The sequence below is a fragment of the Oncorhynchus mykiss genome, chromosome 23 (genome assembly GCF_013265735.2).
Source record: "Oncorhynchus mykiss isolate Arlee chromosome 23, USDA_OmykA_1.1, whole genome shotgun sequence".
NCBI lineage: Eukaryota > Metazoa > Chordata > Actinopteri > Salmoniformes > Salmonidae > Oncorhynchus > Oncorhynchus mykiss.
In genome coordinates, this window is record NC_048587.1 from 6,503,510 (window position 1) to 6,528,950 (window position 25,441).

Consider the following 25,441-nt stretch of genomic DNA (forward strand, 5'->3'; position numbering starts at 1 on the left):
TTATCCACACTGTTAACATAACCCTGACATTATCCACACTGTTAACATAACCCTAACATTATCCACACTGTTATCATAACCCTAACATTATCCACACTCTTAACATAACCCTGACATTATCCACACTGTTATCATAACCCTGACATTATCCACACTGTTAACATTATACCTAACATTATACCTAACATTATACCAAACATTATACCTAACATTACACCTAACATTGTACCTAACATTATACCAAACATTATACCTAACATTATACCTAACATTATCCCTAACATTACCCCTAACATTACACCTAACATTACACCTAACATTGTACCTAACATTATACCTAACATTATACCTAACATTATACCTAACATTATACCTAACATTATGCCTAACATTATACCTAACATTATACCTAACATTATACCTAACATTATACCTAACATTATACCTAACATTATACCTAACATTATACCTAACATTATACCAAACATTATCCCTAACATTACCCCTAACATTACACCTAACATTACACCTAACATTACACCTAACATTGTACCTAACATTATACCTAACATTATGCCTAACATTATACCTAACATTATACCTAACATTATGCCTAACATTATACCTAACATTATACCTAACATTATGCCTAAAATTATGCCTAAAATTATATTTAACATTAACCACACTGTTAACATTGTACCTAACATTGTACCTAACATTATACCTAACATTACACCTAACATTATACCTAACATTGTACCTAACGTTGTACCTAACATTATACCTAACATTATGCCTAACATTATACCTAACATTATACCTAACATTATGCCTAACAGTACACCTAACATTATACCTAACTTTATGCCTAACATTATACCTAACATTACACCTAACATTATACCTAACTACTATATTTGGTACATTTCCTAATCTTATCTTGTTGAAACAATTAATCGATTCTAATCATTCACATGTCTGCCTGTTATTTCAGTGTTAGTCCACTTGAATCTGTACCAGTGTGACGGGACATTTTGAATCACTAAATACAATTGAAGTCGGAAGATTACATACACCTTAGTCAACTACATTTTAACACAGTTTTTCCACAAGTCCTGACATTTAATCCTAGTAAAAAAAGTATCTGTTTTAGGTCAGTTAGGATCACCACTTTATTTTAAGAATGTGAAATGTCAGAATAATAGTCGAGATAATTATTTATTTCAGCTTTTATTTCTTTCAGAACATTCCCAAGGGGCCAGAAATGTACATACACTCAATTAGTATTTGGTAGCTTTGCCTTTAAATTGTTTAACTTGGATCACACCTGCTGGGTAGCCTTCCACACGCTTCCCACATTAAGTTGGGTGAATTTTGGCCCATTCCTCCTGACAGAGCTGGTGTAACTGAGTCAGGTTTGTAGGCCTCCTTGCTCGCACACGTTTTTTCAGTTCTGCCCACACATTTTCTATGGGATTGAGGTCAGGGCTTTGTCATGGAAGTATGCTTGGGGTCATTGTCCATTTGGAAGACCCATTTGCGACCAAGATTTAACTTCCTGTCAGATGTCTTGAGATGTTGCTTCAATATCTCCACATAATTTCCCCTCCTCATGATGCCATCTATTTTGTGAAGTGCACCAGTCCCTCCTGCAGCAACGCACCCCCACAACATGATGCTGCCACCCCCGTGCTTCACAGTTGGGATGGTGTTCTTCGGCTTGCAAGCCTCCCCATTTCCCCCCCAAACATAACGATGGTCATTATGGCCAAACAGTTTTATTTTTGATTCATCAGACCAGAATACCTTTCTCCAAAAAGTACAATCTTTGTCCCCATGTGCAGTTGCAAACCATAGTCTGTCTTTTTTATGGCGGTTTTCGAGCAGTGGCTTCTTCCTTGCTCAGGTTATGTCGATATAGGACTCGTTTTACTGTGGATATACAGTGGGGAGAACAAGTATTTGACACACTGCCGATTTTTCAGGTTTTCCTACTTACAAAGCATGTAGAGGTCTGTAATTTTTATCATAGGTACACTTCATCTGTGAGAGATGGAATCTAAAAAAATCCAGAAAATCACATTGTATGATTTTTAAGTAATTAATTAGCATTTTATTGCATGACATAAGTATTTGATCACCTACCAACCAGTAAGACCTCTACATGCTTCTAAGTAGGAAAACCTGCAAAATCGTCAGTGTATCAAATACTTGTTCTCCCCACTGTATATATCTGTAGATACTTTTGTACCCGTTTCCTCAGGTATCTTCACAAGGTCCTTTGCTGTTGTTCTGGGATTGATTTGCACTTTTCGCACCAAAGCACGTTCATCTCTAGGAGACAGAACGCGTCTCCTTCCTGAACGGTATGATGGCTGCATGGTCCCATGGTGTTTATACTTGTGTACTATTGTTTGTACAGATGAACGTGGTACCTTCAGGCATTTGGAAATTTCTCCCAAAGATGAACCAGACTTGTGGAAGTCTACAATTTTGTTTTCTGATGTCTTGGCTGATTTCTTTTGATTCCCCCATGATGTCAAGCAAAGAGGCACAGAGTTTGAAGGTAGGCCTTGAAATACATCCACAGGTACACCTCCAATTGACTCAAATGATGTCAATTAGCCTATCAGAAGCTTTTAAAGCCATGACATAATTTTCTGCAATTTTCCAAGCTGTTTAAAGGCACAGTCAACTTAGTGTATGTAAACTTCTGACTCACTGGAATTGTGATACAGTGAATTATAAGTGAAATAATCTGTTTGTAAACAATTGTTGGATAAATTACTTGCGTCATGAACAAAAGTAGATGTCCTAACCGACTTGCCAAAACTATAGTTTGTTAACAATACATTTGTGGAGTGGTTGCTACCTTTCCCTGCACAGTGAAGTAGAGTGGTAAGTAACTCTGTCATCATTTTCCAAAGAAAAATTCAGACTGGTAGAAACAAGGATAAAGATCATCCCCTGACAACAATCTTTTCATATTTTATTAAAATGAACACGCTTGTCATTTACTGACTCCATTCTCTCTCTCTCTCTCTCTCTCTCTCTCTCTCTCTCTCTCTTCCCCCCTTCTCTCTCTCTCTCTCTCTCTCTCTCTCTCTCTCTCTCTCTCTCTCTCTCTCTCTCTCTCTTCCCCCCTTCTCTCTCTCTCTCTCTCTCTCTCTCTCTCTCTCTCTCTCTCTCTCTCAATTCAATTCAATTCAAGGGGCTTTATTGGCATGGGAACGTGTTAACATTGCCAAAGCAAGTGAGGTAGATAATATATAAAGTGAATATATAAAGTGAAATAAACAATAAAAATTAACAGTAAACATTACACATACAGAAGTTTCAAAACAATAAAGACATTACAAATGTCATATTATATATATATATATACAGTGTTTTAACAATGTACAAATGGTTAAAGGACACAAGATAAAATAAATAAGCATAAATATGGGTTGTATTTACAATGGTGTGTGTTCTTCACTGGTTGCCCTTTTCTCGTGGCAACAGGTCACAAATCTTGCTGCTGTGATGGCACACTGTGGAATTTCACCCAGTAGATATGAGAGTTTATCATTGGATTTGTTTTCGAATTCTTTGTGGATCTGTGTAATCTGAGGGAAATGTGTCTCTCTAATATGGTCATACATTGGGCAGGAGGTTAGGAAGTGCAGCTCAGTGTCCACCTCATTTTGTGGACAGTGAGCACATAGCCTGTCTTCTCTTGAGAGCCATGTCTGCCTACGGCGGCCTTTCTCAATAGCAAGGCTATGCTCACTGAGTCTGTACATAGTCAAAGCTTTCCTTAAAAAATTACCGTACAACAGACCACGCATTCATCCTGCACACCCTAATTGACAAACAAACAATATAAAATATAAGTCTTCTCATGCTTTGTTGATTTCAAAAAAGCCTTTGACTCAATTTGGCACGAGGGTCTGCTATACAAACTGATGGAAAGCGGTGATGGGTGGGAAAACATACAACATTATAAAATCTATGTGCACAAACAACAAGTGTGCAGTTAAAATTGGCATAAAAACATATTTCTTGCCACAGGGCTGTTGGGTGAGACAGGGATGCAGCTTAAGCCCCACCCTCTTCAACATATATATCAACGAATTGGCGAGGGCACTAGAACAGTCTGCAGCATCCGGCCTCCCCCTGCTAGAATCCGAAGTCAAATGTCTGCTGTTTGCCGATGATCTGGTGCTTCTGTCACCAACCAAGGAGGGCCTACAGCAGCACCTAGATCTTATGCACAGATTCTGTCAGACCTGGGCCCTGGCAGTAAATCTCAGTAAGACCAAAATAATGATGTTCCAAAAAAGGTCCAGTTGCCAGGACAACAAATACAAATTCCATCTAGACAGGGGGGGGGGGGGGGGGAGAGATGAGAGGAGAGGAGAGGAGAGGAGAGGAGGGGAGGGGAGGGGAGGGGAGAGGAGAGGAGAGGAGAGGAGAGGAGAGGAGATGAGAGGAGAGGAGAGGAGAGGAGAGGAGAGGAGAGGAGAGGAGAGGAGAGGAGAGGAGAGGAGAGGAGAGGAGAGGAGAGGAGAGGAGGGGAGGGGAGGGGAGGGGAGGAGAGGAGAGGAGAGGAGGGGAGAGGAGAGGAGAGGAGAGACATGTACAGCTTGAGTCCAATTAGACGACTGAATAAAAGCTGCATTCAGAGTAAATACATATTAGGAAGATAGGTTCATTTGAACGGCTTCCCTAAAACCAATATAGACTAGTCATTTTCCATCTACCATTTCACTACTGTATAGCAATCAAATCCTTTCTAAATGCATTCATTTGTCACACGCTGTGTAAACAACAGGTGTAGACTAACAGTGAAACGCTGTGTAAACAACAGGTGTAGACGGTGAAACGCTGTGTAAACAACAGGTGTAGACGGTGAAACGCTGGGTAAACAACAGGTGTAGACAGTGAAACGCTGTGTAAACAACAGGTGTAGACAGTGAAACGCTGTGTAAACAACAGGTGTAGACAGTGAAACGCTGTGTAAACAACAGGTGTAGACAGTGAAACGCTGTGTAAACAACAGGTGTAGACAGTGAAACGCTGTGTAAACAACAGGTGTAGACAGTGAAACGCTGTGTAAACAACAGGTGTAGATAGTGAAACGCTGTGTAAACAACAGGTGTAGACAGTGAAACGCTGTGTAAACAACAGGTGTAGACTAACACGCTGCCTGACGGATCCTTTTTAAAGATGCAAACTACTTTTATAATACAAATATTGTGTAGATGCTAGTTGCTCAGTTTCTTATGTTATAGTGTTGTTGTTGTCTTTATATCAGCATTATAGTGTTGTTGTTGTCTTTATATCAGCATTATAGTGTTGTTGTCTTTATATCAGCATTATAATGTTGTTGTCTTTATAGCAGCACTATAGTGTTGTTGTCTTTATATCAGCACTATAGTGTTGTTGTCTTTATATCAGCACTATAGTGTTGTTGTTGTTGTCTTTATATCAGCATTATAGTGTTGTTGTCTTTATATCAGCACTATAGTGTTGTTGTCTTTATATCAGCATTATAGTGTTGTTGTCTTTATATCAGCACTATAGTGTTGTTGTCTTTATATCAGCACTATAGTGTTGTTGTTGTTGTCTTTATATCAGCATTATAGTGTTGTTGTCTTTATATCAGCACTATAGTGTTGTTGTTGTTGTCTTTATATCAGCATTATAGTGTTGTTGTCTTTATATCAGCACTATAGTGTTGTTGTCTTTATATCAGCACTATAGTGTTGTTGTTGTTGTCTTTATATCAGCACTATAGTGTTGTTGTTGTTGTCTTTATATCAGCATTATAGTGTTGTTGTCTTTATATCAGCACTATAGTGTTGTTGTCTTTATATCAGCACTATAGTGTTGTTGTTGTTGTCTTTATATCAGCACTATAGTGTTGTTGTCTTTATATCAGCACTATAGTGTTGTTGTCTTTATATCAGCATTATAGTGTTGTTGTCTTTATATCAGCACTATAGTGTTGTTGTCTTTATATCAGCACTATAGTGTTGTTGTCTTTATATCAGCACTATAGTGTTGTTGTCTTTATATCAGCACTATAGTGTTGTTGTCTTTATATCAGCATTATAGTGTTGTTGTCTTTATATCAGCACTATAGTGTTGTTGTCTTTATATCAGCACTATAGTGTTGTTGTCTTTATATCAGCACTATAGTGTTGTTGTCTTTATATCAGCACTATAGTGTTGTTGTCTTTATATCAGCACTATAGTGTTGTTGTCTTTATAACAGCATTATAGTGTTCTTGTCTTTATATCAGCACTATAGTGTTGTTGTTGTTGTCTTTATATCAGCACTATAGTGTTGTTGTTGTTGTCTTTATATCAGCACTATAGTGTTGTTGTCTTTATATCAGCACTATAGTGTTGTTGTCTTTATATCAGCACTATAGTGTTGTTGTCTTTATATCAGCACTATAGTGTTGTTGTTGTTGTCTTTATATCAGCATTATAGTGTTGTTGTTGTTGTCTTTATATCAACACTATAGTGTTGTTGTCTTTATATCAGCACTATAGTGTTGTTGTTGTTGTCTTTATATCAGCATTATAGTGTTGTTGTTGTTGTCTTTATATCAGCACTATAGTGTTGTTGTTGTTGTCTTTATATCAGCACTATAGTGTTGTTGTTGTTGTCTTTATATCAGCACTATAGTGTTGTTGTCTTTATATCAGCATTATAGTGTTGTTGTCTTTATATCAGCACTATAGTGTTGTTGTCTTTATATCAGCACTATAGTGTTGTTGTCTTTATATCAGCATTATAGTGTTGTTGTCTTTATATCAGCATTATAATGTTGTTGTCTTTATATCAGCACTATAGTGTTGTTGTTGTTGTCTTTATATCAGCACTATAGTGTTGTTGTCTTTATATCAGCACTATAGTGTTGTTGTCTTTATATCAGCACTATAGTGTTGTTGTCTTTATATCAGCACTATAGTGTTGTTGTCTTTATATCAGCACTATAGTGTTGTTGTCTTTATATCAGCACTATAGTGTTGTTGTCTTTATATCAGCATTATAGTGTTGTTGTCTTTATATCAGCACTATAGTGTTGTTGTTGATGTCTTTATATCAGCACTATAGTGTTGTTGTTGTTGTCTTTATATCAGCACTATAGTGTTGTTGTCTTTATATCAGCACTATAGTGTTGTTGTCTTTATATCAGCACTATAGTGTTGTTGTTGTTGTCTTTATATCAGCACTATAGTGTTGTTGTCTTTATATCAGCACTATAGTGTTGTTGTCTTTATATCAGCACTATAGTGTTGTTGTTGTTGTCTTTATATCAGCATTATAATGTTGTTGTCTTTATATCAGCACTATAGTGTTGTTGTTGTTGTCTTTATATCAGCACTATAGTGTTGTTGTCTTTATATCAGCACTATAGTGTTGTTGTCTTTATATCAGCACTATAGTGTTGTTGTCTTTATATCAGCACTATAGTGTTGTTGTCTTTATATCAGCATTATAGTGTTGTTGTCTTTATATCAGCACTATAGTGTTGTTGTCTTTATATCAGCATTATAGTGTTGTTGTCTTTATATCAGCACTATAGTGTTGTTGTCTTTATATCAGCACTATAGTGTTGTTGTCTTTATATCAGCATTATAGTGTTGTTGTCTTTATATCAGCATTATAGTGTTGTTGTCTTTATATCAGCACTATAGTGTTGTTGTTGTTGTCTTTATATCAGCATTATAATGTTGTTGTCTTTATATCAGCACTATAGTGTTGTTGTTGTTGTCTTTATATCAGCACTATAGTGTTGTTGTCTTTATATCAGCACTATAGTGTTGTTGTCTTTATATCAGCACTATAGTGTTGTTGTCTTTATATCAGCACTATAGTGTTGTTGTCTTTATATCAGCACTATAGTGTTGTTGTCTTTATATCAGCATTATAGTGTTGTTGTCTTTATATCAGCACTATAGTGTTGTTGTCTTTATATCAGCACTATAGTGTTGTTGTCTTTATATCAGCACTATAGTGTTGTTGTTGTTGTCTTTATATCAGCAATATAGTGTTGTTGTCTTTATATCAGCACTATAGTGTTGTTGTCTTTATATCAGCACTATAGTGTTGTTGTTGTCTTTATATCAGCACTATAGTGTTGTTGTTGTTGTCTTTATATCAGCACTATAGTGTTGTTGTCTTTATATCAGCACTATAGTGTTGTTGTCTTTATATCAGCACTATAGTGTTGTTGTTGTTGTCTTTATATCAGCACTATAGTGTTGTTGTCTTTATATCAGCACTATAGTGTTGTTGTCTTTATATCAGCACTATAGTGTTGTTGTTGTCTTTATATCAGCACTATAGTGTTGTTGTTGTTGTCTTTATATCAGCACTATAGTGTTGTTGTCTTTATATCAGCATTATAGTGTTGTTGTCTTTATATCAGCATTATAGTGTTGTTGTCTTTATATCAGCATTATAGTGTTGTTGTCTTTATATCAGCACTATAGTGTTGTTGTCTTTATATCAGCATTATAGTGTTGTTGTCTTTATATCAGCACTATAGTGTTGTTGTCTTTATATCAGCACTATAGTGTTGTTGTCTTTATATCAGCATTATAGTGTTGTTGTCTTTATATCAGCACTATAGTGTTGTTGTCTTTATATCAGCACTATAGTGTTGTTGTCTTTATATCAGCACTATAGTGTTGTTGTCTTTATATCAGCATTATAGTGTTGTTGTCTTTATATCAGCACTATAGTGTTGTTGTTGTTGTCTTTATATCAGCACTATAGTGTTGTTGTCTTTATATCAGCACTATAGTGTTGTTGTCTTTATATCAGCACTATAGTGTTGTTGTTGTCTTTATATCAGCACTATAGTGTTGTTGTCTTTATATCAGCATTATAGTGTTGTTGTCTTTATATCAGCACTATAGTGTTGTTGTCTTTATATCAGCACTATAGTGTTGTTGTCTTTATATCAGCATTATAGTGTTGTTGTCTTTATATCAGCACTATAGTGTTGTTGTCTTTATATCAGCACTATAGTGTTGTTGTCTTTATATCAGCACTATAGTGTTGTTGTCTTTATATCAGCACTATAGTGTTGTTGTCTTTATATCAGCATTATAGTGTTGTTGTCTTTATATCAGCACTATAGTGTTGTTGTTGTTGTCTTTATATCAGCACTATAGTGTTGTTGTCTTTATATCAGCACTATAGTGTTGTTGTCTTTATATCAGCACTATAGTGTTGTTGTTGTCTTTATATCAGCACTATAGTGTTGTTGTCTTTATATCAGCATTATAGTGTTGTTGTCTTTATATCAGCACTATAGTGTTGTTGTCTTTATATCAGCACTATAGTGTTGTTGTCTTTATATCAGCATTATAGTGTTGTTGTCTTTATATCAGCACTATAGTGTTGTTGTCTTTATATCAGCACTATAGTGTTGTTGTCTTTATATCAGCACTATAGTGTTGTTGTCTTTATATCAGCACTATAGTGTTGTTGTCTTTATATCAGCATTATAGTGTTGTTGTCTTTATATCAGCACTATAGTGTTGTTGTCTTTATATCAGCATTATAGTGTTGTTGTCTTTATATCAGCATTATAGTGTTGTTGTCTTTATATCAGCACTATAGTGTTGTTGTCTTTATATCAGCACTATAGTGTTGTTGTTGTTGTCTTTATATCAGCACTATAGTGTTGTTGTCTTTATATCAGCACTATAGTGTTGTTGTCTTTATATCAGCACTATAGTGTTGTTGTCTTTATATCAGCACTATAGTGTTGTTGTCTTTATATCAGCATTATAGTGTTGTTGTCTTTATATCAGCACTATAGTGTTGTTGTCTTTATATCAGCATTATAGTGTTGTTGTCTTTATATCAGCATTATAGTGTTGTTGTCTTTATATCAGCACTATAGTGTTGTTGTCTTTATATCAGCACTATAGTGTTGTTGTTGTCTTTATATCAGCACTATAGTGTTGTTGTTGTCTTTATAGCAGCATTATAGTGTTGTTGTTGTCTTTATATCAGCACTATAGTGTTGTTGTCGTCTTTATATCAGCACTATAGTGTTGTGGTCTTTATATCAGCATTATAGTGTTGTTGTCTTTATATCAGCACTATAGTGTTGTTGTCTTTATATCAGCACTATAGTGTTGTTGTCTTTATATCAGCATTATAGTGTTGTTGTCTTTATATCAGCACTATAGTGTTGTTGTCTTTATAGCAGCATTATAGTGTTGTTGTTGTCTTTATATCAGCATTATAGTGTTGTTGTCTTTATATCAGCACTATAGTGTTGTTGTCTTTATATCAGCACTATAGTGTTGTTGTCTTTATATCAGCACTATAGTGTTGTTGTCTTTATATCAGCACTATAGTGTTGTTGTCTTTATATCAGCATTATAGTGTTGTTGTCTTTATATCAGCACTATAGTGTTGTTGTCTTTATATCAGCACTATAGTGTTGTTGTCTTTATATCAGCATTATAGTGTTGTTGTCTTTATATCAGCACTATAGTGTTGTTGTCTTTATATCAGCATTATAGTGTTGTTGTCTTTATATCAGCATTATAGTGTTGTTGTCTTTATATCAGCACTATAGTGTTGTTGTCTTTATATCAGCACTATAGTGTTGTTGTCTTTATATCAGCACTATAGTGTTGTGGTCTTTATATCAGCACTATAGTGTTGTTGTCTTTATATCAGCACTATAGTGTTGTTGTCTTTATATCAGCACTATAGTGTTGTTGTCTTTATATCAGCACTATAGTGTTGTTGTCTTTATAGCAGCACTATAGTGTTGTTGTCTTTATATCAGCATTATAGTGTTGTTGTTCCACCTTGTGCTACAGCTGGTGTTATACATTCAGCCAGTGTTTTACAGGGCTTTGTGTATCTGTATAGTAATGTCTATGTAGTACACAGACAGACTGGTACCCAGGCTAGAAGAGAGGTACGGACAGCAGACAAAACACGCAACATATTCATCCTTCCGGACCAAACTGTTCTCAACTTCCCAGTCGACTTTCGCTGACTTGGCAGCGTTGCCGTATATTGAGAACGGACCGTAAGGAAATGGTGAACCGTACATGTCTCTTTGAGCTGTGCATTGTGGGGCTTTAACCAACCAGCTGTATCCAGGTGTCATGGCAACGACTTCATACACGCCACAGTGTTTAGACTGGCCTTTGGTGTGAAAGGATTTGGTTTTACTTGTTAACAATGAGGAAGCTTTCTTGTTCCCATCCAACAATGTGCTTTCCCACACTGCACTACATAGTGAAAGAAGAGGCCATTGGAAAAGACCACCAGCAGCTATGACTCACAGTCCACCAGCTGAAAACAATTCAACATTCAGAAGATGATATGTGAACGTGGATTAAATTAGCGGTGTGTTTAGTTTAGCTACCGTACACTCTTAGAACAACAGGTTCCAACAGGGTTCTTCAGCTGTCCTCGTAGGAGAACCCCCCTTTGGATCCAGGTAGTACCCCCCTTTGGATCCAGGTAGTACCCCCCTTTGGATCTAGGTAGAACCCCCCCCCTTTGGATCCAGGTAGAACCCCCCCTTTGGATCCAGGTAGAACCCCCCCTTTGGATCCAGGTAGAACCCCCCCTTTGGATCCAGGTATAACCCCTTTTGGATCCAGGTAGAACCCCCTTTGGATCCAGGTAGAACCACCCTTTTGATCCAGCTAGAACCCCTTTTTGCTTCCACATACAACTCGTTTGGGTTCCATGTCGAATTTTACATGGAACCCAAAAGGTTATGCCTGGAACCAATCTGTCTCTCTCACAATCCGTCTCTCTCACAATCTCTCTCTCTCACAATCTCTCTCACAAAGTCTCTCTCTCAGACAATCTCTCACAATGTCTCTCTCACAATCTCTCTCTCACACAATCTCTCGCCAACTCTCTCACACAGTCTCTGTCTCACATAATCTCTCCCACTCTCTCTCCTCTCACACCGCACATCCCACTACCCCCCCTTCCCTCTCTTTTGCATTGCACACATCTCTCAGCATTTCTCTCTGAAAAAACATGACAACACAGCAATTACTGTCAATGTGGCGTGAAAAGATCCTGTGCGTTTGTTTATTTCAGGTGAAGACTTGGTTGTGGATCCTCAGAGGTGGAGACTTTATGTGTACAGTTGAAGTCAGAAGTTTAAAAACACTTAGGTTGGAGTCACTAAAACTCGTTTTTCAACCACTCCACAAATTTCTTGTTAACAAACTATAGTTTTGGCAAGTTGGTTAAGACATCTACTTTGTGCATGACACAAGTTATTTTTTCCAACAATTGTTTACACACAGATTATTTCCCCTCATATTTCACTGTATCACAATTCCAGTGAGTCAGAAGTTTACGTACACTAAGTTGACTGTGCCTTTAAACAGCTTGGAAAATTGCAGAAAATTATGTCATGGCTTTAGAAGCTTCTGATAGGCTAATTGACATAATTTGAGTCAATTGGAGGTGTACCTGTGGATGTATTTCAAGGCCTACCTTCAAACTCAGTGACTCTTTGCTTGACATCATGGGAAAATCAAAATAAATCAGCCAAGACCTCAGAAAAAACAATTGTAGACATCCTTGGGAGCAATTTCCAAATGCCTGAAGGTACCACCTGTACAAACAATAGTATGCAAGTATAAACACCATGGGACCAGGCAGGTATAAACAGCATGGGACCACGCAGCCGTCATCCTGCTCAGGAAGGACATGCGTTCTGTGGTGCAAAAAGTACAAATCAATGCCAGAACAACAGCAAAGGACCTTGTGAAGATGCTGGAGTTTAAATGTATTGAGGTGTAAGTAAACTTCCGACTTCAATTGTATTTAGTGATTCAAAATGTCATGGTGCAGATTCAAGTGGACTAACACTGAAATAACAGACATTAGATTAGATTAGACTAATTGTTTCAACAAGATACTTCAACTGTATATGTAGAACTCATTAACCAGAAACGTGTTGTTTTCCATTTATTTATATGTTATTATTTTATTTATATTTCCATTTATTTATATGTTATTATTTTATTTATATTTCCATTTATTTATATGTTATTATTTTATTTATATTTCCATTTATTTATATTTTATTATTTTATTTATATTTCCATTTATTTATATTTTATTATTTTATTTATATTTCCATTTATTTATATTTTATTATTTTATTTATATTTCCATTTATTTATATTTCCATTTATTTATATTTCCATTTATTTATATTTTATTATTTTATTTATATTTCCATTTATGTTTTTTTAATAACAAGATGAGCAACATTCTGGAAGTGTGAAACCACATGATATATAAACCCTCCCCTCTCTGCCTCCAGTACGCACCTCATTACAGATACCAGTATGGGGATACTCGTTAGTGTCCTGGCAATGGGGCGGCAGGGAAGGCTAGTGGTTAGAGCGTTGGACTAGTAACCGAAAGGTTGCAAGTTCAAATCCCCGAGCCGACAAGGTACAAATCTGTTGTTCTGCCCCTGAACAAGGCAGACAGACTCTGCTCCCCGGGATGGCCGTCATTGAAAATAAGGATTTGTTCTTAACTGACTTGCCTTGTTAAATAAAGATATAATAATAAATACACTCCCCAGATGTCTACAGCTATATAGACCATGTTTAGAGCTCCCTAATGACAACACAGAGCCTTCTGTGAAAAACAAGTGGTTTGTTTTGCTGATTTGGAAATTGGCCTCATTTTGGAGTCTGATGGGAAAGTGTCTCCGTACGGTAATAATGTAGATGGTTGTCAACACAACCCTTCATGGAGACAAGTAGCCACTTCTGCCTGATTTACAATCAGAGTTGTCATCTTGTCATTAATTTGAATAGCGAGAGAGCCATCTTGTGAAGGTTTACAGTTGAAGGAAGATACCTCGGTGTGGAGGGTGTGTGTGTGTGTGTGTGTGTGTGAGAGATGGACAGAGAGACTGTGTGTGCGCGTGTGTGCGCGTGTGTGTGTGTGTGTGTGTGTGATTAAGGGGTATTGTAGGAGGATGCTGATGATGTCAGTGATCTCCTTAGAAACCCTTTTTATTCTCTGACGGTTAGACATTCAGAAGCAGGAAGAAATTAACAAGGACGAACAGAGAGGAACATCAGCCGTGTGTGTAGCGCACTTTAGTGGGAATAGGGAGCCATTTGGTACACAGGCCTCGTCTCCTAAAACACAGCACTGTGAGCCTCTAACCCAAACACAACTGAACGCATCCATTCAGCCCTGCCTGCCTCCCTGGCCATTCAGCCAGCCAGCCAGCCAGCCAGCCAGCCAGCCATAATGACCAGTCCAGTTGTCAGAGTAGTGGACTGGCTTTGTAATCCTACTAACATGTTGTGTTCCTCTGTCATGCTGTCTGTCCCCTTTCTTCCCAATAGGCTCTCCTCCTGCAGTCTCTCCCTTGGTGATGCTGTATGTTCCCTTTCTTCCCAATAGGCTCTCCTCCTGCAGTCTCTCCCTTGGTGATGCTGTCTGTCTCCTTCCTTCCCAATAGGCTCTCCTCCTGCAGTCTCTCCCTTGGTAATCCTACTAACATGTTGTGTTTCTCTGTCATGCTGTCTGTCTCCTTTCTTCCCAATAGGCTCTCCTCCTGCAGTCTCTCCCTTGGTGATTTCTGTTACATAAACGTTCTCAACACACACACACACAACGTTATTTTTTTAAAGACATTGAGAGTCAGTCCCAACGACTCGTTTTATTTATCCAAGTCAACTAAATTAGAAACATTTGTTGAGTTGGCATAGACTTCAACTCACTCAAAATGTCAAAACGTATTAAAGTTGAGTTAGTAAAAAACGACTTACGTAACTAAATTGAATCAACAACGATCAACATGTTTACTCTACTTAGAGAATCAGAACCAAAGAGTCAAATCAACTGAAAAAAACATAGCATCTGTATGTATAGGGGGTGGAGCAGAATTTATTAGAATAATTCCCAGCATGCCTTGCAACTGTTCATTTTCTTTAACGTTTTCATTTACATTTTGGTTATTTACCAGGCCCTTTTATCCAGAGCGTCTTCAGTTAGTGCATTCAACAAAGGTCGATGAACAACCACGTGTAAAAAGTAACAAGTAAAACATTTCTGTAACCGTTAATGAGAATGCCGTTGTAATTAAAGTGGTCTGTTGGTGTTGTAACTTTAATGTGTTACAGAGTTAATGTTTAAGTTTATTCTTTGAGCTGTATCTAAAGATATTTCTTTAGATTTATTTGCATATGTAATTGTATTGGGTTGTGTTGAATTACGCTTTTTGACTGCAAGTCCCAGAATGCCTTGCGAGAGGAATGAGTGATAACGCGCCAATTATGTGCAGGTGCGGGGGATTGTGGCTGACTTTCCAACAGCATCTTACCTGCATTGCTCTGTACCAAAACAATTGTTGTTAAATGTAACGTAAACAAGTATTCTTACTAAAATAAGCTTTCGTATCAAACCCGACGTCCCGAGTCATTACTAAGAAGTTAGTTAATCTAAAAGTTGGTGCCGAAACCAGGGAATATGAGCTGCGACGAAGAAGTGGCTGAAATGGCTGAGGAGGAACGTCGGCATGAAGCAGAAAGAATGAGACGAAAGCGGGGTACCATTCGAGGCGCAACAACGCGGATTTTGAATCAGATTGACGTGGAAATATCCCAGTCAAATCCGGATACCGATCACTTGAGTACATTGTTGGAATTGCTATCCGCTAAGGAGGACAGTTTGTTTGAGCTCGATCGTGGAATTGAACAGTTAACGCCATTGGACGGATTGGAGGCAGAGATTGCATGCACGGAGGATTACAAAGAACGCATTATCATGCTGAAGAGCCGTGCACAAAGAGTGATAACGAAGAAACAGGACGTCAATCCACTACCAGCCCGGGTGAGTGACGCTAACTCAAACATATCACAGAGACAATCAGTAAGGCTACCGAAGTTGAGTATTGAGAAATTCTATGGAGATGTCAGTATGTGGCAGGAGTTTTGGAGCCAATATGAGACTGCTATTCACAACAATGATTCCCTGTGTAAAAAAGAGAAGTTTACCTATCTGAAAACATATCTCACTGGACCAGCTGCAAAGGCAGTAGCAGGACTGATGTTAACAGACAGTAACTATGATAATGCAATCACTCTACTCAAGAGCAGATTTGGAAGGAAAGATCTTGTGATTAGTGCTCATATGTCAAAGCTGCTGAATCTCACACCTGTGAAGAAATCCTCTGATCTAAATGCATTGAGGCAGCTATATGATGAATGTGAAATTCAGATTAGGAGCCTGGAATCACTGGGTGTAATGTCAGAAACCTATGGAAGCCTACTATTCCCAATCTTACTGCAGATGATTCCAGAGGACATAGCTCTTGACTATAGTCGTCAGAGGGGAGTAGATGATGAATGGAAAGTGTCTGAGATTATCAGTTTCCTACAGAAAGAGGTTCAGAGCAGGGAGAGAGCGCTACAAATGACAAGATCATACAACCAACAGAAAGAGAGCAAACCATGGAACAAGTCATGCTTCTCCAATGAAATGAAAACAAAAAGACCCAACATGCCCTCTGCTGCAGCACTGCATACAACCAGCCAGAAGGAACAACAAACGTGTCTATTTTGTGACAGTGCAGACCACAAATCAGAAAACTGCACTGACTACAATATTGCTACACGCAAAGAGAAACTAAAGAACATGGGAAGATGCTTTGTATGTTTAGGACAGAGACACATAGCAAAATTCTGTAAAGTCAAAGATGTGTCATGTGCAACATGTGGAAGCAGACATCACATTGCGGTTTGTACCAGTAAGAGGAGGGAGGTGCAACCCCCTACTGTTTCTGTAGATGCTGTTGTTTCCTCAGTTATTCCCCATTCAGTGAAGATGAAACCAGATGGACAGAACACTGTGTTGCTACAAACGGCAAAGGCATGGGTAGAAGGCCCATCGGGCAGGAAGATAGCTCGTTGCTTACTAGATGGAGGCAGTCAGAGAAGCTTCATACATGAAAACTTTGTGAAGGGCTTGAAGCTACCAGTAATCAGACAGGAGGCACTCACTCTTCACACGTTTGGCTCCTCTGCCCCAGCAACGTCCCAACGCAACACAGTGAAAGTCATCTTGGAGAATGTCTGGGACAAACAGCAGAGAATAGAGATAGAGGCAATTGAAACCCCACAAGTGTGCACAGCTGTGATGAAGGTTCCTGGTGAACGGATTCAGCATGAGCTCAGTAAAAGGGGACTGCAGCTCGCAGACTTTCCAGGAGATGACAATGATCCTGAACTCTCTGTCCTGATAGGAGCAGACTACTACTGGCAGATAGTATCAGGCAGAGTGGAGCGACTGACGGAGACGCTAGTTGCTTTAGAGAGCACCTTTGGATGGTCGGTGCAGGGACCCGTGTCCATGTCAAGTGTCGCCGAGGCAACTTGCATGTTCATCCCACTTGATGAAGACACACTAGTCTCCAAGCAATTGCATGCATTCTGGGAGCTTGAGTCTCTGGGTATTCTAAGCGAGAAAACACATAACTCAGAGGAAACCGAGGCTCTACAAAGGTTTGAGGAAACAACCACCTTCAAAGATGGGCGATACCATGTGGAGTTGCCATGGAAACGAGAAATGCCAGAACTCCAAGACAACTATAGAATCGCCAAGAAACGGTTTGAATGTCTGAAGAAAAGGCTGAAGAAGGATGTGACGTTGTACAGCAGATACAATGAAGTAGTAGAAGACTACTTACAACAAGATATGGCAGAGGACGTGCCCAAGGACAACGCATCAAGTGCAGACAACGTAAAATACTACTTACCTCACCATGCAGTACTCAGAGAAGATAAGGTGACAACAAAACTGAGAGTGGTGTTTGATGCCTCGTCCCATGAAGATGGCTGTCCATCTCTCAATGACTGTCTACTCACAGGACCGAACCTGAATCCGGATCTGCTCAGCGTTCTGATAAAGTTCAGACTACATGAGATCGCATTCATGGCAGACATCAAGAAAGCTTTCCTGCAGATATCCCTAGCAGAGAGAGACAGAGACGCCGTGAGATTTCTATGGCTCACTGGCCCACCAAGAGGAGAAAATGAAGAGGAGCTGCGTGTGCTGAGGATGAAAAGAGTGGTATTTGGAGCTTCCCCAAGTCCATTTTTGCTGGCAGCTACAATCAGGAAGCACCTGAAACAATATGAAACAGAACAACCAGAAGTTGTAGAGATACTGAGAGAGTCACTCTACGTAGATGACTTCATTGCAAGTTCACGCAATGTTGAAGAGGCTTACCTTGTGACAACAACTGCAAAGCGAATGCTGTCGAATGCAGGCATGGACCTCTGCAAGTGGATGACCAATTCTCCTGAATTGAAAACAAAATGGGAGGAGAGTACGACAACTGACCACCCATTGACGCTAGAAACACAAGGATTAGTGCTGAAGGTTTTAGGTTTAGTATGGAGGCCGGAAACGGATGACTTTGTGTTTGACCTCAGGCCGCTACTGAGCATTCTAAGGCAAAAGGAAAACACAAAGAGAAGTGTTCTGCAGTCGTCTGCACGTATCTTCGACCCTCTTGGTTTCTTAACTCCCTTCACCATCAGGATCAAGTGCATGTTCCAGGAAATGTGGGAGAGGGGACTCAGCTGGGACGAAGAATTACCACCTGATCTGACACGAGAATGGCAACAGTGGTGTTCAGAACTACCCCAGTTACACCAGCTCACCATACCAAGGTGGTACAGAACAGACATGCGGCCACAGAATAACCACACCCTGAAACTACACGTGTTCTGTGATGCAAGTGAAAGGGCTTACAGTGCAGTAGCTTACTTGCAAGGTGAGTCACAAGACAGGGAAACAACAAGTCTAGTCGCATCCAAGTCCAGGGTAGCCCCACTTAAGAAAATGACGCTGCCACGCCTGGAGCTCATGGGAGCTGTGATTGGAGCGAGACTAGCAAACAACTTGATGACCACACTGAAAATGGAAGAAAAACAGATTAACATGTGGACAGACTCGATGATCGTGCTGCATTGGATTTGCAGCTCAGCTCAGAAATGGAAACAGTTTGTTGCGAACAGAGTGACGGAGATCCAGTCCTTGACCAATCCAGAGTCATGGTCACATATTGAAGGGAAAACTAATCCAGCTGACCTCCCTACAAGAGGACAAACTGTTAGAAACTTGACACAGAGCGAGCTATGGTGGAATGGACCCAGAATTCTGACATCACCCAATCAGTCCGAAGAGACTGATGATAACAAGGTTCCGGAAGAGGTGAATATAGAACTCAAGTCCAGTTGCCAGGTTACTGTACAACTCGCAGCAAACAGCACAGACAGCACTGAACCTGTGTTGGAGCTTGAAAGGTACAGCAAACTGAAAAGAGTGTTCAGAGTCACCGCCTGGATAAAGAGATTCATAGCCAATGCTCGTACAACCATAAAGATGCAAGGTGAACTGACTGCTGACGAACTGTTCGATGCAGAAAAGTACTGGATTAAGGTAACACAACAACAGAGTTTCGGACAGGAGATCAAACTACTGAAGGCAAGAAAAAGCCTAAACAATGACTGTAAAATCAGAGAACTGAAACCTTTCCTGGACGAACACGAACTGCTCAGTGTAGGAGGAAGACTGCAACAGTCCAACTTCACATTCAGAGAGCAGCACCCATGGGTTCTGCCCAATAAGTACAGATACTCAGAAATGCTGATACAGTACCAACATGAGAAGGTGATGCATTCTGGAGCAAGTGACACTCAGCACCCAACGTTACACAAGCGGGAAATGACACGCAGATGGAAGTACAGGCAGAGACTTGTGACCAGTTTCTGGAACAGTTGGCGAAGGGACTACTTGCTGGATCTAAAGTCAGCACATCGCTGTGACACACCACAGCCCACCCCACTGAAAGCGGGTGACGTTGTACTCATTGGAGAAGATAACCTACCCAGACAAACCTGGAAACTAGGAAAGATTGAGGAACTGTTTCCAGGCCGAGATGGCTTAGTTAGATCATGTTCAGTTCGTACTGCTTCAGGGACTTTGTTGAGGAGACCTATTCAGTTGATATACTGCCTAGAGATCTAGATGAACACAATTGTTCATCGGGGGGGAGGATGTTGTAACTTTAATGTGTTACAGAGTTAATGTTTAAGTTTATTCTTTGAGCTGTATCTAAAGATATTTCTTTAGATTTATTTGCATATGTAATTGTATTGGGTTGTGTTGAATTACGCTTTTTGACTGCAAGTCCCAGAATGCCTTGCGAGAGGAATGAGTGATAACGCGCCAATTATGTGCAGGTGCGGGGGATTGTGGCTGACTTTCCAACAGCATCTTACCTGCATTGCTCTGTACCAAAACAATTGTTGTTAAATGTAACGTAAACAAGTATTCTTACTAAAATAAGCTTTCGTATCAAACCCGACGTCCCGAGTCATTACTAAGAAGTTAGTTAATCTAAAAGTTGGTGACAGTACCATGTAAGCTGGTAGGTGTATAAAGTTTGTTCCTAAGTGGTGCAGTGGTCTGAGGCACTGCTTCTCTTTCCACTGCAGATCCTGGCTTGATCCAGGCTGCATCACATAGGGCAGTGCACAATTGGCTAGGGTTAGACTGGGTCACACATCTACTGGGTGGAATTCCACAGTAGAAAGATTTGTGACCCGTTGCCGCGAGAAAAGGGCAACCAGTGAAGAACACACACCATTGTAAATACAACCCATATTTATGCTTTTTTATTTTATCTTGTGTCCTTTAACCATTTGTACATTGTTAAAACACTATATATATATATATTATAAATATATATATATTATAAATATATATATATATATAATATATATTGTTTTGAAACTTGTAATGTTTACTGTTAATTTTTATTGTTTATTTCACTTTATATATTCACTTTGTATGTTGTCTACCTCACTTGCTTTGGCAATGTTAACACATGTTTCCCATGCCAATAAAGCCCTTGAATTGAACTGAATCAGCAGCATTCCATACCCAGGGTGCATATACAGTCAGCAGCATCTTCAGGCTAATCTGATGGGACACGGGGCATCTGGTTCAGGCTAATCTGAAGGGACACGGTGCACCTAGTTCAGGCTAATCTGAGGGGGCACCTCAGGCTAATCTGAGGGGACACAGAGCACCTAGTTCAGGCTAATCTGAAGGGACACGGAGCACCTAGTTCAGGCTAATCTGTAGTAACTCTGTAAAGGGTTATTCCATACAGAGGGGCTTTATCAATCTCATGTCCTGTAGTAAACTCTGTAAAGTGTTATTCCATACAGGGGGGCTTTATCAATCTCATGTCCTGTAGTAACTCTGTAAAGTGTTATTCCATACAGAGGGGCTTTATCAATCTCATGTCCTGTAGTAAACTCTGTAAAGTGTTATTCCATACAGGGGGGCTTTATCAATCTCATGTCCTGTAGTAACTTTGTAAAGTGTTATTCCATACAGGGGGGCTTTATCAATCTCATGTCCTGTAGTAACTCTGTAAAGTGTTATTCCATACAGGGGGGCTTTATCAATCTCATGTCCTATAGTAACTCTGTAAAGTGTTATTCCATACAGGGGGGCTTTATCAATCTCATGTCCTATAGTAACTCTGTAAAGTGTTATTCCATACAGGGGGGCTTTATCAATCTCATGTCCTATAGTAACTCTGTAAAGTGTTATTCCATACAGGGGGGCTTTATCAATCTCATGTCCTATAGTAACTCTGTAAAGGGTTATTCCATACAGGGGGGCTTTATCAATCTCATGTCCTGTAGTAACTCTGTAAAGTGTTATTCCATACAGGGGGGCTTTATCAATCTCATGTCCTATAGTAACTCTGTAAAGTGTTATTCCATACAGGGGGGCTTTATCAATCTCATGTCCTATAGTAACTCTGTAAAGGGTTATTCCATACAGGGGGGCTTTATCAATCTCATATCCTGTAGTAACTCTGTAAAGTGTTATTCCATACAGGGGGGCTTTATCAATCTCATATCCTGTAGTAACTCTGTAAAGTGTTATTCCATACAGGGGGGCTTTATCAATCTCATATCCTGTAGTAACTCTGTAAAGTGTTATTCCATACAGGGGGGCTTTATCAAGTGCTTTATAATTGCATAGCAAGTATACGTAGAAAGAAATCCCCTTCTGTAATTAAATTGTCAATTGGTTCAGTCATTGTTTCTACCAAAGGGTTTTAAATATATTTTCCTCCTTGTGAAAACCGTTGTTCCTCTCCTACTCTCCTCCAGCAGAGTTAAACACTGTCGCGCCACTACTTTCTCCCTCTAACACGACTCTGAACAGCATCCCCATCTCCTGGCTCACTGTGCATGTCATTAGCCCTCTGAATTACAAAACATCATTACCACAATTGATTCACGTTAGCCTCCTGGGGTGGTCCAGTCTGCACTGGAACACGGCGGGAGATCATTTCAGAGTCTGGCGTCAACTCTGCTTCACAAGTTCAAGAGGAACCAACAGGGATCTGTGACTGAGGCGCTGTTTCGCCTCTCTCCACACACACACACAGATGCATGCCAGCACACACTCAAGCGGACACAACGGGAGGGGGTCCGTGGCTGGCTGAGTGGCGCAGCAGTCTAAGGCACTGCATCTCAGCGCTAGTAGCGTCACTACAGACCCTGGTTCGATTCCAGGCTGTATCACAACCGTCCGTGATTGGGAGTCCCACAGGACGGCGCACAATTGACCCGCCGTCTTCCGGGTTTTGGCCCGGGTAGGCCGTCATTGTAAATAAGAAATTGTACTTAAGTGACTTGCCTAGATAAATAAGGTTAAATAAATAAAAAGTCGCTATAGGGGCTGTGTGAGAATGTGTGTGGCACAGTGGCCATCCCAGCAACCCCTAAATCCAATGGCAGTACTAAGACCTTCTTTTAAGGAAAGGGGATACAGAGACAATTGGGTAAAACATGCCAATGATTGTTTGTTTTTTAAGGCCGAACACCATTGGAAAGCCTTCAACCATAAGATACAGAAAAAACTGAACATGTCCCATCATGCTTCACCCAATACTCACCACAGGGGCATTTAAGGACATTATCAGCACTGGTACATCATTGATACTGATACATTGTGTAATATTGTTCTGATTCTACACATTCAGTTCTAGAGCATTGTTTAAATATCCCCCATTGTGTAATATTGTTCTGATTCTACACATTCAGTTCTAGAACATTGTTTAAATATCTCCCATTGTGTAATATTGTTCTGATTCTACACATTCAGTTCTAGAGCATTGTTTAAATATCCCCCACTTACAGTCTTTAAAAGACCCTTGGTACTAGGGGACAGTATTTTCATTTTCGGAAAAAAAAACGTTTCCGTTTTAAACGGGATATTTTGTCAGGACAAGATGCTAGAATATGCACATAATTGACTGCTTTGTATTGAAAACACTCTAACGTTTCCAAAACTGTAAAGATATTGTCTGTGAGTGTAACAGAACTGATGTTGTAGGCGAAAGCCTGAGAAAAATCCAATCTGGAAGTGCCCCAGGTTTTGAAAGCGCTGCGTTCCAATGACTCCCTATTGAGCTGTGAATGTACCATCAACGAGCCTACGCTTTCTACGTATTCTGTGACGTAGTTTTACGCATTTATGTTGAAGAATAGCCGTTACGCTACATTGCGTAAGTGGTCACATAGTGGCTCCGAGAGAGATTCTCATACAGAGGTAGCATTACTCCAATCGGTCCTACTGAAAAATGAATTGCCCCGATGGATATGTTATCGAATAGATATTAGAAAAACACCTTGAGGATTGATTTTAAACAACGTTTGCCATGTTTCTGTCGATATTATGGAGCTAATTTTGAATATTTTTCGGCGTTGTCGTGACCGCAATTTCCGGGCGATTTCTCAGCCAAATGTGAAGAACAAACGGAGCTATTTCCCCTACAAAAAATTATATTTTGGGAAAAAATGAACTTTGGCTATCTACCTGGGCGTCTCGTGAGTGAAAACATCCGAAGTTCATCAAAGGTAAACAATTTAATTTGATTGCTTTTCTGATTATCGTGACAAGGTTGCCTGCTGCTAGCAGGGCATAATGCTATGCTAGGCTATCGATAAACTTACAGGCATAATGCTATGCTAGGCTATGATAAACTTACAGGCATAATGCTATGCTAGGCTATCATAAACTTACAGGCATAATGCTATGCTAGGCTATCATAAACTTACAGGCATAATGCTATGCTAGGCTATCATAAACTTACAGGCATAATGCTATGCTAGGCTATCATAAACTTACAGGCATAATGCTATGCTAGGCTATCGATAAACTTACACAAATGCTTGTTGGCTGTAAAGCATATTTTGAAAATATGCTGGGTGATTAACACAAGGCTAAGCTGTGTTCCAATATATTTCACTTGTGATTTTCATGAATGGGAAGATTTATGTCCGTTGCGTTATGCTAATTAGTGTCAGGCGATGATTACGCTCCCGGACCCGGGTTTGAGAGTCACAAGAAGTAAAAGTGGTAGGTCAATTTGATAGGATCTCTGTGATGTACAGGGCCTTTGGACTTATTCTAAAATATATTAAATACATATAAATCCTCAGCAACCTAAACACAATACCTTATAATGACAAAGCGAAAACAGATTTTTAGAAATGTTCGCAAATGTATTAAAAATAAAAATCAGAAATACCTTATTTACGTAAGTATTCAGACCCTTTGCTATGAGACTCAAAATGGAGCTCAGGTGCATCCTGTTTCCATTGATCGTCCTTGAGATGTTTATGCAACTTGATTGGAGTCTACCTGTGGGAAATTCAATTGATTGCACATTATTTGCCAAGGCACATACCTGTCTATATAAAGTCCCACAGTTGACAATGCATGTCAAAGCAAAAACCAAGCCATGAGGTCGAAGGAATTGTCCGTAGAGCTCCAAAACAGGATTGTGTTGAGGCACAGATTTGAGGAATGGTACCAAAACATTTCTGCAGCATTGAAGGTCCCCAAGAACACAGTGGCCTCCATCATTCTTAAATGGAAGAAGTTTGGAACCACCAACACTCTTCCTAGAACTGGCCACCCGGACAAACTGAGCAATCGGGGGAGAAGGGCCTTGGTCAGGGAGCTGACCAAGAACCCGATGGTCACTCTAACAGAGCTCCAGAGTTCCTCCGTGGAGATCGGAGAAACGTCCAGAAGGACAACCATCTCTGCAGCACTCCACCAATCAGGTCGTTATGGTAGAGTGGCCAGACGGAAGCCATTCCTCAGTAAAAGGCAAATGACAGTCCTTTTGGAGTTTGCAAAAAAAGGCAGTTAAAGACTCTCAGACCACGAGAAACACACATCTCCGGTCTGATGAAACCAAGATTGAACTCTTTGTTCTGAATCCCAAGCGTCACGTCTGGAGGAAACCAGCACTGGATACAAACT